This window comes from Struthio camelus, chromosome 12 (assembly GCF_040807025.1).
Source record: "Struthio camelus isolate bStrCam1 chromosome 12, bStrCam1.hap1, whole genome shotgun sequence".
NCBI lineage: Eukaryota > Metazoa > Chordata > Aves > Struthioniformes > Struthionidae > Struthio > Struthio camelus.
Window position 1 is genome coordinate 15,261,587 of NC_090953.1, and position 15,170 is coordinate 15,276,756.

A 15,170-nucleotide genomic window follows, 5' to 3' on the forward strand; every position below is an offset into this window, starting at 1 on the left:
GATAAAAATGTGTTTGAAAGCATTTCAGGTTGACTAAAACACTGAATTAGACCTCAAACAGTTTTTAGTATTTTTTTGGAACCATTAGTAAACAAAAATAATCTGATTTGTTATGCAGTGATGTGAAGACCTATTGCGCATCACTGGGAGCGTGATGCTGAAAGAATAGCTGTAAATAGTACATATTGATATTGGATATGTAGTCATTAAGAAAGGGGAAAAAGGAAGGTCCAAGGCTAGGGAATTAATGCAGTATTGCCCAAGGCCTGCATTCAAATACATTTATTTTTTTCAATTTGTAGTTTTAACTTTGTTGAATCTATCTGTTATTTTCATTTATAAAAATACTTCACTCTTTCCATCCTCTGGGCTCCTTTTCTCTGTCATTCTTTTTTTTCTTAAAATCACCCTAAAACGTGTGTGAGCTCCCTGCTGCGTGGACTCGGTGGCAGTTTTGGCTTGCCAGGTGAAGTGACATTTACCCGGGACTCCCACTGAAGCGGGTTCTACCCCGCGGCGCCTCGGAGGGAGTCGTGCTGGGTGCTGCGAGGTTCAGGAGGCAAGGATCCTCCACTCAGACTTCGTGCACTGTTTGCATGCTCTTTCAAGGAAGAAAATATTGATGTCCCTGAAGCCCAGCTGGGTTAAAATCCTAATGACCGCATACTCCAGGGTGTTATCATGACAAAACAGAAAAAAAAAGAAAAAAGCAAAAAAACCAGAAGGTGGGGAAATCTTTAACATGTGGTTGTAACTTCTCTTTTCCAAGATGACAAGTCCAGGTTACTAAGCTGGCTCTGTGTTATGAGAAATTACGTTTATGTACAAATTCGCAAAGGTGCCCCCTTTGCTGAAGCCATGCGTCAGCACAGCGAGCTGGGCAGACTGAAGCTGCGTCGGGTCTCAGACAGCTGGCAGCGGAGAGTCTGCCACATGGGATATCTCCTTCCCACACATGTCATGAAAATCATGGCTATTTTAATTTTTTGCAAATGAAAATGCTCTTTGGCTTCTAAGAACCGAAGTTCTCTTGCAGGCCCTGCCAGAGACTCCCTGTGTGAGCGCGGGCTGTCCCACCCCCCTTCTCCATCTGTGTAACAGGGACAATGACGCTCACCCATCTAAAAAAATCCTTCAGCATCTCCAAATGAAAAGCAAAAATACTTATTATTGAGATGGAGGTGATACAAGGTGATGGATTTTTTTTTTTAAGAGAAATCTCTCTCCATAGTAGCTATGCAAAATATATCTGCATGGTTTGGTTATCTACCATGGTTTATATGAATTATACAGCAGTCACCTTATACCTTGGTATTCAGAGTAATGCAACATACTTACTAGAAATCCACCTAAGCAATTACTTTGCTGATCTACTGCCAGATTCCTTTCATATCAGCAGTAGCAGCAGCAGCTTGCAAAACCTAACAAATAACATTTTACATAGGCTTGCAGTCTATATTCAATTTTATCTGATTATTTTTAGCACAGTGATTTGAGAATCCAAATTACAGCTAAGAAAATGGAAAATTCATTTTCCAACAATGCCTTAAGCTTCACTAGCATTTTAGAGTAGAACATTTCTGTGATGGCCTTTGATTCAATCCAGGCTGAACGAAAGACATTTCATCACCACAGAATGCATTTCTTTATTTGCCTTGGATCTATGATTCTGTCAGTATTGAGAGAAAAGAAAAATCAATGCTGCACTATAAACCTCGGGCAGCCCCTGGCCAACGTGGTCAGCATGGTGTGAGCAAAGGAAATGGCAGGGGAAAAAAATTGACCGCTCAGCAATAGTGTGGCACAGTAACGGACAAAGCTCTGGGCTAATAACAGCTTGCAATTACACATGGAAAGCCAAAGCTTGTAGGGCATTCAGTACGAAGGGGATGTAATACAATTTATTGAACCACCGGTTAGAGTTCTGCAGCTTCTCAATAAAAAAAAGGAGCTGTGGACCTGTACTGCTTAAAAGGCAGACTTATATGGTGCCAGCAGGGGAAGGAGACTTGAGGAAAGCAGAAAGCCCTTCCTTTTTATGTCTTGGACAGGGAGCAAGTGGGAGAACGCAGCCTATTTACGCTTTCTGAAAATACACCAGCCGCTCTTGAAGGGGGAGGCAGCGCCGGGGCGGCGGTGCCAGGGCTGCTCCCCGGCCGCCGCGCGGGGCGCGGGCACTGGCCAGGGCCACCGCCCGCTGCGCGCCAGCTCGTCCCGCGCACCGCGCACGTGCCGTTATCGACGCTGACAGCACGCTGGGTATCCAGCCGGGCTGCAAAAAAGGGCAAAGCGGCGGGACCACATCTTTGCTCGGATATATTTATGTATTTATCTGAGAAAAGCAGGACGGCATGCTTTTAACCGGAGACAACACCCAGTGACGTTACTAGTAATGCAGCGGTAAAAATCTTGGACTGAAAGAGGAATCGCTTGTGCGGCCGTGCTGGAACGGACGGAAACGGAAGCTTCTGGCTGAAAGCGACGCTTAACAGCGACCAAAGGTGGCGGCGGCGGCGGCGTTTCAGGGCCAACCCCCACCGTAGCGCAGGTCGGCGCTGCAGCCCGAGGCTGACCGCCTTCCGCTCACGCTTTCACGTGTACGCTTACAGGAGTCCCCCGCAAAATCTCCGTGTGGGCGCCTGGCGCAGCGGCTGCCCCAGCAGCTGCAGGTCGCTCGAGGACGTGGTTGCGGGGAGCGCGGAGCAGGCGCCCCCCGCGCCAGGCAGCCGTTCACAGCCAGCGCTTCCCCGAGGAAGCCGGCGTTTGCGCTGCGGCGCTGATCTTGTAACTGCCTGACCCTATTTGTACGAATCGCTAAGAAACGCCGTCTCCTGAATTTCGGACGGACCTGGAGCTGCTCAGCGCTAGAGCCGCGCGGTGGAGCCGCGCTGGGAAGGGCCGGGCCAGCAGCCCAGCGGCCCCGCGCCGCTACAGCGTGTTCTCGGGCGCAGACCCCAAACGACTCTCGCCACACGGGAGACCGTGCCCTCCTCGTCCTGACGAGGCCAGCACGCAGCGCAGGCAGGTTCTCACCTGCTGTAACGACAGGAGCTAGAGCCTCCCTTCAGCGGCGCCACTTCACCCCAGCGCAGAAGCCGGCCCACAGATTTTTGGGTTTTATCTACAATTTCATGTCACCCCTTCCCACAATTAAGCGCTCATGTACGCCGACGGGTTTGCGTTGGCGAGGGGCAGGAACTACCCGACGCGGGGGGCCAGGCTGCGGAGGGGACGCGGCGCGAGAGGCCGGCCGGGGCCGGACGGCGGGACTCGCTCTGCGGCCCCGTCGCGGCCCGGGGGGAGGCGGCGAGCGCGGACCCTTCCCAATGTCACCTGCGGAGAGCCATTAGCCGGCTCAGCCCTCCATTTCTACATGCTGAATCAAATTAATCTAACAAAAACAGATGACCTGTGAGCTCAGCCTGCCTTGCAGCAAAGTCAGAGAAGAGCGCGGCAGCGGGACGGAGGGAGGGAGGGAGCGCGGGCTCCAGCCGCCCCGCGCGGGCTCCCGCGGACCCCCACCACCGCCTCCTCCCCGCGCGCTCCCGGCCGGCCGTCCATCCGTCCGGGCTGGCCCCGCGCGCGCGCACGCCGGCACGCACGCACAGCTGCTGACCTAGAGGTGCGAGCCGCTCCGCAGCTGCCGCTCTTCTCACATTAATCCATAGGAATCAATGGACATTTCATTAGAGTAATCAAGTGTGGATGCATCCCGCATTTATAGGCCGCCCCCCCCCCCCCCCCAGCTAATTGGTCCTGCAGCAAGGACTACATGGATATTTTTCCCTGCAGATGAGCGTCAGGAGCAGTTTTTTACTGCTGGTTGCAATACCTCTCAACAGCGGGGCGGTGTAACAGCCTCCGCCCCTCAGGGCTGCAGGGCTGGCGGCCAGGCGCCGCGCGCTCGCCAGCCTAACGCGCCCTCCATCCTCCTTCACACCTTCGTCCCCCATTGACGTTTACCCTGATTACAAAACTAACCCCTTGCATCTTCCCCTTCAAAAACTATTGCTAGAACTAATACTTTTCTCTCCTTTCGCAATGCACCGAGGACATTTCCTTCGTACTCGCAGTTTGCCAGTACCCACCCGCTGCCTGTTCCTCTTCCAGGCACAGCTCTTCCTCGAGGTCGCCCACCTGCGCTATCTGACTGTTTCCTGCAGCGCTTTGCTGTTTAGAGGCGCGCTGGTGTACGATGACCCCTCGTGAAAGGTGCTGGAAACAGCACGGTTCTCCGCACCCTTCGCTGCCCGCGGAGGAAAGGCTTCGCTGCCACCCCTGCCCGGAGCAAGTTCAGGGCTAGCGGCGCTTGGGGGCTGCTCAGAAAGGCCAAAGGGGTGAAAGAGCTGCTCTTCCTGAAACGGGCCTGCGGCCGTGGGCGGCGACCGGGCTCTGGCACCGGCCTGGGGCACCAGAGGCTCGGTTCTCGTCACGGCTGGAGGAGAACGCGCCGCCGTTTGCTTGAACAGGAAGTCCGAAAGTAAAGTTTTCCGTAAAAACACGACTTGCCATTTGAAAATGACTCGGAAAGCCTACGCGGGGAGGCGGGCTCCTCGTAGCTCGGCTTCGACGCCTGCGAGGGCGGTAGGAAGGGGCCGGCGGCGCAGGAGCGGCCCGGGGAGGGCGGCCGGCGGCGGCGCCGAGGAGCCCGGCTGGCGGCACGCAGCCGGGGCTGGGCCTTCCCCGCCCGCTTTGAAAACTCCTAGAGGAATTTACCCCAGGCGAAAGGGCGGCCCCATCGGCGGACGTGTTCGCCGACAGTACATTTCTGCGGTAAGTTTGGATATATTGCAGGGACCTGAAACTCCTTCCAACCTCCCGACTTTCCCATGCGCCATACAATTTTCAGTTTCGTTTAACAAATACCGTATTTTCTTTTACACCAAAGCCTGCTTTCCGCTTATGGCCGAATTCGTGACACTGCAGGGAAGAAAAATGAACCTGCTGAAGGGGATTGACCCCAAGCGCTCGGGAACAGGTCTTTCAAGGCTAATGAGGGAGTGTGCATTTGCTTTTGCTGCCCCAACTCCTTCCTGAGGGCACGCCGCATAATGCAAAACGACCTACACAGAAAGTTGGGTGCCGGGGATGAACACGGGACCGCGCGGCCGCTTTGCAAAGAGCCGAGCTCCTCTCCCCCTCCTCCTCCCCACGTTTTTCACTGTAAGCGAAAATGAAACTTGTGCTTTTCAGAGGAAACGGCTGCTAGAGGTGAAAGGGTAAATCTGCCTTGCTGCGAGCGTATGGTATGTTTTTGCAAGCTGAATCTCAACCATGTGGCTAGCAGCACTCAAACTGAAATAACCGTGGAGGGCTTGGAAAGAAAAGTGGGGAACTAGAGGGCAGGAGCGTCAAAAGAGCTGACTCAGCTGGCTTTTCCCTCTTCGCCGGCGTTCAGAGCACCTTCTTCTCCTGGTCCCGTGCTCCCCGTTGGGAAGAGGAGCGTCAGGCAGAGACGGAGGGTGTAAAGCTGTGACCAGGCAAGGCAGCTGGTTAGCCAGCCGTGGAGGGGGTGAAGGTGGGGTGAAGATGCTGCTAAGATCCTCAAAGGATGGGGAGAGGGCAGGCAGGTGGGCAAGGGTTTGGATGCCCAAAATCACCAGTCAGGCTAGGAGTGGTGCCCGCATGCGCCCTGGCAGGTCGGCCGCGGGCGATATGATCCTGCCCCGCGCTGGGTCCTGCGCGAGCCCCGCGGCCCCGTGCAGAGCGGCAGCGTGGAAGGGAGCAGGAGCCGCTCGTGCTGCTCCTGTGCTGGGGCAACGCATCATCTGGCGCCTGGGCTTTTCCTGCTGAAGCAAGGTGAAACGGCATCTGCATGGTCCTGAAAGTATTTTCTCTGACATTTACTTGCATTTTGCTTAGCGCAAAGCTCCTAGGAAATACATGAGCCTAAGCAAACAGAAACATGTATTCGTGCTCATGGAGAAGTGGGTATATGCCTGGAAATCGCAGGCTGTAATATCAAATACAAAATAGGATGAGCGGGAGTCCAACCAAAAGCCCGCCTCCTGGCAGCCGACTGTTTGCAAAATACAGGCGCAGGCAGCATTGAGCGTTTTAACACAGCACATACACTGAGAGCAATCTAGCACAGACGTATATCCATGAGAACAACAACCACTCAGCTTTAAATGAAGGCAGTTGCTAAAAGACAGCAATTCAGACTTCGCGAAGGAGTCCACACTTCCTTCTTGCTCCTCCTCTCCCACCTGTCCCTCCCAAACGAACGCTGAATAAATACGCGGGGTGGGTTTGGTGCGGGGAGCTAAGGAGAGCGGAGGGTACGTCCGGGCGAAGCCCCTTCCCAGCGGCCGCGAGGCGGGACGGGCAGGGGGCTGCCGGGAAGCGGCCGGCGAGCTGGAGTCGGCACGGCCGCTTTGCAGCCCGGGCAGCCTCCGCGCCCCGAAACCGCGGCGGCAACGAAACGGCGTGGGGATGGGTATCGCTGCGCTGCGTGGGCTTCGCTCCTGGCCAGCAAGGACTGTTTCGAAATCCTCTTGAGGATGTCAGAATGTCCCACGTTCGAGAAGCTTGTTCTGTAGAGCAGCTCTTTGAATATGTGTTGTTCCTGAGGTGTAGCCGTTAAGTTCACAGCAGAAATGAGAGAAACGAGCATTTTTTTTGAAGCTGGATTTCCTGCTGTCTGAGTAAGTTCATGTGCTGCGTGGGCCCAATTTCGGCTTTCACTGACACCACTGTGCCTTAATGCCTTTAACTCAGGGGAGCTGCTTCGGTTCGCCAGGCCTCCACACGCACACGTCAGCAGTTCTCCACTTCATGACAGAGGTAGGGACGCGTCCACTTCCTCTTAAAGATTTTAACATGTGTTTTTAATTCACTGTGTGAATTTACAGTGAACTTTACTCCTCAGCTGTTTCAGATGTGATTTCAAGGATGACTGAAAAAGAGTCTGCACAGATTTTAACTTTTCTGTGAGATGCAAAGAAAAATATCTGCCTATTTCCTTTAGCTGTAGGAATTCTGAAAAGTTCAAATCTAACTGATCTCTTGAAGCCAAGTAATTTCTGACAAATCCAGAAAGATGGCTTTATCATTTGTCCATATTAACGTTTGTCCCCATTAAAGTCAAAATTGCGTTTGACTTTCTCAATGTCAGTTCTCATCCCTGTGTAACCTCTTGAATGTCACCTCTTAAAAGAAAGCTGTCTCCCAGATAAATCTTCCATGGAGGGGACTTAGGCTGAGCAGTGCAGACGTGGGCAAGGTGATGGCCCCCGGCCCGAGGGCCATCCTGTATGGCAAGGTGCCAGGGCAGCCGTGCAGGACACAGCAGGCCCTGCTTTGCGGAGGTGAGACCTAGGGTTGAGAAACGTGGGTGGCTTTGGTGGGGGCTATAGGAAAGGATTTCTTGGATAACTTGACCTACCTGAAGGGAACGTTAAGATGAACCCAAACGTTTGTGGGCACGTATCCTAGAGGGTCAAAAACATGATCTTTTACTGTGATGAATGAATGTACTGTGGGCCCTTTCCTGACACCACAAATTCCCTTTCTTCTTACAGAGATGTAGTCTGAATGCATATTGTTTGCATTCAGTCTGCAACGTAAAAATTGTCAGGAGGAAGAGAAACCTTTTCCACTGAAAAGTGACCAAACCACCAGTCAAAAGGGTAGGGCACGGAAACATGGTACATGCAGTTTTTTGTACTGTCCTGTTAGCTGAGCCCAAACATCAAAATGGAGCTGAGACAAGTTTTGAGCGCACTGATATTTCTTGTACTCAGTGCCTGTACAGCGCGCGGGACATGGAGATCCCGATTTGTCCCTGTTTGGCTTCTAGGGCTAATGTGGGGCATACAACAAACAGATGAGTGCAATGCTGATCTCAGCTGCAGATCTCCTGAATCTTTATTTTGGTGGGAAGGTAAAAGATGGCTCACCACACTGTGCCCCGGCTGTTCTGATGGAAATCTGGGTACTGCTGGCGACAGCGGAGTTTCTGTGACTCTGAAGCCTGCGTGATTTAGCAGAGAGCTCCCACCTAGCCAAATCTCCACCTTCTTTTGCAATGCAGATTTGGGCTTCCCCCACCTCTTTCTCTGAACCGAACAGAGCTACTAAGAAGGCAGCCAGCAGCTGGACCTGAGATAAGCCCAGACTTCTTACTTTTATCTACTATTTCTGGGCATTTAGACCCAGTCTGTTTTTTTTCAAACACAAAAACTGTTGGGGTGCTGGTTAAGTTGGATGACCTATCTCACAAATGCCCTGACTCAATTTCTCCCTTTTTGAGCAGAGTTTCATTGACAGGTGCACTTTGCACTCGGAGGAATACGCTTTCTTGGAGATATTTTCCTGCAGAGTGACTCTAAGGGGTAGTGTACATCCTGTAGCTGGCATAAACAAAAATGTTCCTAACAAGGACATAAACACTGTCAAGAAAAGAGGAAAGTTGCTGACAAAGCTTTCATACATGGCATGAGAAAATAGATGCCGGGTTTTTTGATTAACTCCTATAAATTGGCAAAAACAAAATTCAGAATAAGAGCTATAGTGATATCTCTAGAAATTCACATTCTCTTCCCTTTTCTGCAGCAAAGGCAGAAGAAGAGGCAGTCCAGGAAAAAGGAAAGCATTTATGTCCACAGCCCAAGGTTATACATTATTTACAATTTGCAAAAAGCCCATATACTTGGTTGCCGCTAGAACCTGTCTGTCTGTAGATGAAGATTAGGCAGTAGCATCATCTATGTCTTTATAAACTAACTTATGGTCTTCCCTCTGTTTTAATAGGTGCAACTGATGTATGACTGAATGGATCAAAAAATGTCTTCATTTTCTGCCTTGTGAATCACCAGTACAGAGAAATAAAGCAGAACACCACTGCGTGGTAGTCATAGAAACCACAGTTATCAATGTAAAGATCTGCAAGTAAGTATGAAAGTTTCTGTTCATTTATACGCCATTCTTTACTTTAAGAAGATTTGATCATAAGATGCTGTTTTTCCAAAACAAGAGCATAAAGCTCCATGTTACTCTTCTAGACCTGCCTGTGTTGACTGTAACAGAAAAACATAATCCTTGAGGCAAGAGCGAGTTTGTTCAGAACGGGTCCGGGGAGCGGAGGTGCAGTGCCGGAGCAGACGATGGGTGAGATAAGGCTCTCGCCAGGAGAGGTTCTAGACGGGGCCACGGGGAAGATTACATTAATCCATGTTCCACTCACAGACCCCGCTGGCCTTCAAAAGGTATGCTTGAGCGGAGGAGATGAAAATATTCCTGGCGTTGGATCTGTTAAGAGGCTCTTCATAAAATGTCACTGAGCTGGTTTAGAGAAAATGGATCTGCTTCCTTTCATCTGTGTGGAGGATTTTGCAGTTGTTGTGGAGTCAACGGGGTTTGCGAGCTTGCTAATGGCAGGAAGAAAGGTCCTAAAGTGGCAGAAGTATTCAGCAAAATGTGCGGACATGGCTATGCTTCCAGCCCACATACTGGTCCTGAGGTTTAATTTTCCACGATGGAAGTCATTCAAAAAGGCTGGCCAGCAAAAACGCACAGAAAAAGCAGGACACTCCACCAGCTGCTGTCCTCCATATCACATACCTTTTCCATCATAAAACAAAAATGACCGCCCCACCTCTGCAGAGCAGCTCCGTTGCCCTTCCCCTCCGGCAGAGCTGTTTTGTGTGACGCCCAGGTCAAGCTCAGTTTTGGCATGTCTAGGCACAGCTCTTAAAAAAACCCAAAGAACAACTATTGCCAAATAGTTCTTTTTAAATGGTCAAATCTTTAGAGTGGATCAAAAAGGAAACATCTTTACATGTAGTTTACAGCACACTTATTGCTTTACAAAATGTTGCTGGCAATAGTCATTTGAATAGTAAGTAATAAAAGAGGAGGTGTGAGGCCTGTGCAGTACAGTCTGCAGATGGCAGCCGGGCTGCTCCCACTCGCGCAGGTCGGGGCACGGGCCGGTCACCGGGGTGGCCTCGGCTTTGCCCCCCGCTCCCGGTGGCGCTGAGGGCAGCTCGCCAGCCGAGGCAGCACACCGGGGTGAGCGGCGGCAGCTCTACGACCCGCACTGTCCTCTCCAGTTACAGCCACTGATGGACTTTCCTCCTCGGTGAAGTAGGCTGATGGCTTCCGAGGTTGGCTTTGAGTTTGAGGTTTGGACAAATCAATGAACTACAAGGAAAACTGCAAAAACAACAACAAAAGAAGTGGTTTCTGAATGCTACCTGAAAATCCACATGGGTTTGAAAGAAAAGTCTGTAACAGAAGGGACATCGGGAGGAAGAAAGAAAAGAGGTTCCCCCCCACGGCGCACAGATCTCTGCATAACCACGAAATGCTGTGATACTGAGCAGCTCTTGGCCATGTACTCACATACATCTATTTCAAACGAAAAGGAAGAAAAAAAGATGCAACTTTAGTGTATTTCAGTCCCTTATTAGAGATGCTAAGTAATTTATAATGAAGCTGAGAAGAACTACAGTTTTTAGAGTTGGTTTGTGCATCCTTGTCCTGGCCCCAGAGGAGCCGGGAGGCCTGAACAATTCCTAGCTCAGCTAAGGTAGCAAAGGGAATATGCAGATGCCATTTCAGTTAGTTTTCGTCATTAGTCTTTCAGCCTAACCACATTTAACTCACATTTGACTAACTCCACCCCAGGGAGGGGATAAGAAAGGGATAGGAGGGTACAGAAAAGAAGAAACCTAGGGGTGACTTGAATAGCTTTACTACCAACGTCAAGAAACAAATAATTATTACTAATGAAAACAATTCCTCATTTGAATGCAAAGCTCTGAAAATAGAGAGTACTGTACAAGCATTAACTAGTCAATGATCTAATTAATGAATCAAGATCTTGAATCAGCAGTGGACTAGAGGTGAGCGCTGCCGCGGAGCTGAGCTGAGCTGTGGCGAGCTGCGGCCAGCCTCTGCCTGATGGTTGCCCCTGCGCCCCATGGCTCCGGCATGGGGCAAATGAGGAGCAAGCTGGGAGCAAAACCAAAGGGACACTCCCTGCCAGTGTGCATCTTGCACCAAGGGGCAAGTTGGCAACATCTGTCAGCCAACACTGACAGTCAGCAATGACTTGATAATGTTTGGGTGATGGTTTTATGAGCCCAAACAGGCTCTGAACATGACCTCCTGTGGCTTTCCAAGGGATAAAAGTGGTTAGCAGTAAAAACGCATACACAAAACAACTCTTATCTTAATGATGCTAAATAAACATACGAGACACTTAATAAGATAAGCTCTCATTTGTCTGCAAAAAGCTCTCATTTGTCTGCAAAGCTACTTAATACTATGGGAAAGTGCCCTATAGTTCCTACAGACCGTAGATCCTCTAGTGCCCTGCCGCTTTGCCAGCCAGCATTACAGGTTCAGCTCTCACAAAGCAAGCAAAGAGAGAGATGATCAAGTATCAGAGGCTCAGGCACCCAAGAGCGCCTGATGTGCTGCGGGCAATGGCGCTAGCCAGGCCCTTGGACGCGCGTTTCTCGCGGGCAGCGAGCGGTGGCGGGTGAGCTCAGCTCTGCGTGCACACGAGCAATGCAGGAAGGCTGCAGGAGGAAGGCTGCGAGGCCCCGCGCGGCTGTGCGCTCCTGCTCCATGCCAGGGCACGTTGAGGCTATGTTTAGACTGTGCTTAATTTCAAAATATTTTCATTTGAGCCCAGAATAAAAAGAAGGGTCATCAGTTTTATAGGGCTGACTGATACACAACTATCAGAATTTGAGACATATGAGAGTAAAGACTTTTTATAATAATTATGAAGGCTACTATCTTACATAAGCTAATACTGGGCACCTTGACAGGATAATGCTTCTTCTGGTAATGTTATTTTAAAGAATGTTTTCATTTAATTTGAGATGGATAAACCCAGCTTGCATGGAAATGGAGATGCTTCCAGTTTATGATGGGTTTGCTGTGCATTTTCACAGTCCTTTGCTGGTCTAGTTGATTTTTTCCTGTGGATGCCAAAATGAAGTTATATATGTCAAAAATATTTTGACTTTTAGAATCTGAGGTCTAAATTCATTATTGGTGTGACTACCTTAGAGGGTACCAGTAGTCTGACCCAGATTCTGGACTTTAGACAAATTTTATCTCCCCTAAGGATTATGTAGAATTTACTTATCAAGAGGAGAACCCAATCACCTTTCTCTCCCCATTTTCTAAGTGGACTTTGCAGCCACAGGTAGTAGTGGATACCTTGTCTGGGAAGCATCTCAGCTTGATGTATAATAAATGGAACTAGCAGAGCTGGGTGCTGGGAAACAATTGTGCTGCCTTGTTTCTGTGTGTACGGGCATAGGAGGTGAAAAGGCTGATTGTCACAGAGATTTGTAGATAACCAAAGCTTGAAACTATATGGTTTATATTTTACGGATGCAAGTTCCTGCTTTTCATTGATCTTCATTCACTAAATCTGGACATTTGGCTACTGGAAACAGCTGAGTAGTTTTTAATTACGTTTTCCATCTCTCTCTCAAAGTAGTCTATAAACTACATTGTTTTGTTTTAAATCAGTGACGGAGCTAAAGGGGGACCTCTATTTTAAACATCCCAAATATATGAAGTATTCAAAATCCAAGGCTGAACTTGGATTTGAGTTTGCATCTTGGGCTCCCCTTTAATTTTATAAGGAAGTAATTGATCTGTGTAAAGTGCTTATACCTCATACAGAGAATGGCAGCATGTAGTGCCTCAATATTTTATATGAACAATTCCTGTTTTTAATGTTTTATTAATGTTAGTCCGAGACATTGTGTGTTACTGTTTAATTGCTTAGCTGCAGTTGCTCTTGTACTGAGCAGCCTTGAAAAATAGGTGAAATATAGGGTAGTTATTGTCCAAAATATAGTGTGAGTTTTAAAACTGAACCGTTTCAGTTTAATTTCGTGTCTTAGAATTTAAATTGATGGCAGGGCCATTAGATGTCATTCATCTGTGAGATGAAGTCTGTATTCCTGCTATTGATTCCTTTGTGGGGAACATCTGTGGGATTTAGCCCAGACTGTCTGATACTGCGCAGGGTCCCAGGTAGGACTCATATTATTCTTTCTATGCAGAAGGGAAGATAACTAAAGTATCTTCATTTTACTGCTAAGGAAAAACATGTCTCACAGGTTTGAGAGATTTAAACGTTCTTGCATGTGCGTATTTCCACCAACATGAGATGAAAACAGCTTGTCTCAGTTGTGTTTGCCTGAAAGGATATAGTCAATCAGCAAAGACATTTCTCTTATTCCCAGATATCTTCTGTATATTGTTCTGTTTCGGGTTTAACAACTTTCCTGTTTAAATCATTGCAAAATATCGGTTGAGCAAAACTGCATTTTGCAGATCCATGACCAAATTGTTAACATATTGTGGTTGCAAAAAGCATAAAAGGACAGACTAGAGGAAGGGAAAGAAATTTCATTAAGGGATTAATTAGACAATATCAGGCAATAAAAAAGACTCCAAAAGGCTTGCTCTTTAGAGATTTCCACAACTGTGCTCTTTACAAATGAGTTTAATCACCAAAAGGAAGAACCAACAAGCAGATGAGGAAGTGGTCAATAAGAAACAATAACTGACCGCTGCATTACGGGGGTATCTCATACACATCAGACCCGATATCCGGAACACTAAAGTAATGCAATAATGAGTCCTGACCCATATTTGTATCACTGCGGTGAGTTCTTGATATCTTGTTCTATTCTGGGGAAAAAGTAGTTCCGCTTAAATTTTCCCTGTCATCTAGGGGCTGCTGTCATACATACAGGATGTATTTTTTGGAGGTCAAATAAATCAATAAAAAATCCAAACAACCCACGAGATGTGGAAAATGAGTAGTCTAGTATTCTTAACAGAATCAAAACAATTGTTTCCCTGCTTTGTTCTTCTGTGCTTGTTTGTCAAAAGATTTGATAGAATAAACAATAGAAGAAAAGGAAATGAATATGTAAAATATCTCAGGCTCTTCCCACGTGTAATAAAATGAACACAAATGTTCTCACTTCTACAAACTCTACCACATCAAATTAATAATGGAAAACATCACATCAAAGCACTCTTTGTGCTCAATAGCCTGTGGCACATTTGGACTCATCAATAGATGTTCAACAATATTACAACTTGTTTAAATCTTGGTAAAGTAGTGTTATGTACTATTGTTATTGACTTTCTTTTTCTAATTATCACCCAAAGGTGACAGATGATACAGCGCTAATGATCAGACTGTTTAAGAGCTGAATCAGCTTAGAATCTCCACTCATTAAACTGCGGCAGAACTAAAAGATTCCTTGCACTCTAAGGCTAAAAGCTTCACCCAGCTCACAACCCTTCTGGTCAGTCATACAGGACACGCCATGGTGAGACTGAAGGTACTTTACACTCAGAGTACCTTTTTGGAGCGCTTAAGGATTCTAGTGCACCAGAGTGTCTAAATACTTAACGTACGTAAAAGGCATACTGTTGTCATGAAAAGGAAAGTGTTTGCAGGTCCTGTGTTGTTATACTGAACCCTTTATTGCCTCTGTTTGAGTCAACAGCTTTTGATTTTAATAGCGGCTGAAGTGGTTCACAGGTGCAGGCCACAGCATCTCTTGGAGCCCATCTCTGAGTGTCTGCCTGGGAGCTGGCGTCTCCGTGCTGCACTTGGCTTCACCTCAGCTCTACACCAAATCCATCACTTTCGATGAAACGAACCAGTTTGGCACCGAAATGTTGCATCCTTACATCTCTGTTTTAGGAATATCCTAGCTCGATCATGTTTTCCTTCTGTTGCTTGGTCAGATATAGATTGGGAATGAGATTCCTGGTGTGACCCTTAAATATGCAAAATGACTGCCAAACACCTATTTAAGTCCTAGAGGGGCAGCGGGGCAGACCTGCTCTTGCAGATTGGCTGCAAAGTGGTGGAGCTGCTGGCACTGGGGCTGCCCTGCCTCGCCGCTGCAGCAGAAAGGTACCGTTCTCAAAGGTGAGACGCGTTGAAAGTCTCTCTCCCACGTGGCCCTCTCCAGGGTACGCTTCTCCCAGAAGCCCTCTGTACTCCTCAGCCCTTAATATGCTACCTTAGAATTTCTCATTAACTTTTTACCTTCAGTACGTTTTTAGTGACCTTATGTATCCACTCTACAAACTCCAGAAACATTACTAACTTCTGTCAGGCTTCCATTTTGCTATGTGGACCTTCAGCTCATCAGAGG

The 15,170-nt window shown here is 48.2% G+C and overlaps 1 long non-coding RNA gene across 2 annotated transcripts; it reads left to right on the forward strand.

The window, feature by feature from the left end:
* The first annotated feature begins 4,476 nt into the window (after positions 1-4,476).
* On the forward strand, positions 4,477-14,125 carry LOC104148288 (uncharacterized). Of its 2 annotated transcripts, XR_011143778.1 has the most exons (4): positions 4,477-4,773; positions 6,628-6,786; positions 8,755-8,892; positions 9,006-14,125. It is a non-coding gene; the product is annotated as an uncharacterized lncRNA (long non-coding RNA). The 2 variants fall into 2 exon arrangements; XR_695085.2 differs by lacking the exon at positions 4,477-4,773 and having other exon boundaries at positions 4,846-6,786.
* Positions 14,126-15,170: the final 1,045 nt, after the last annotated feature.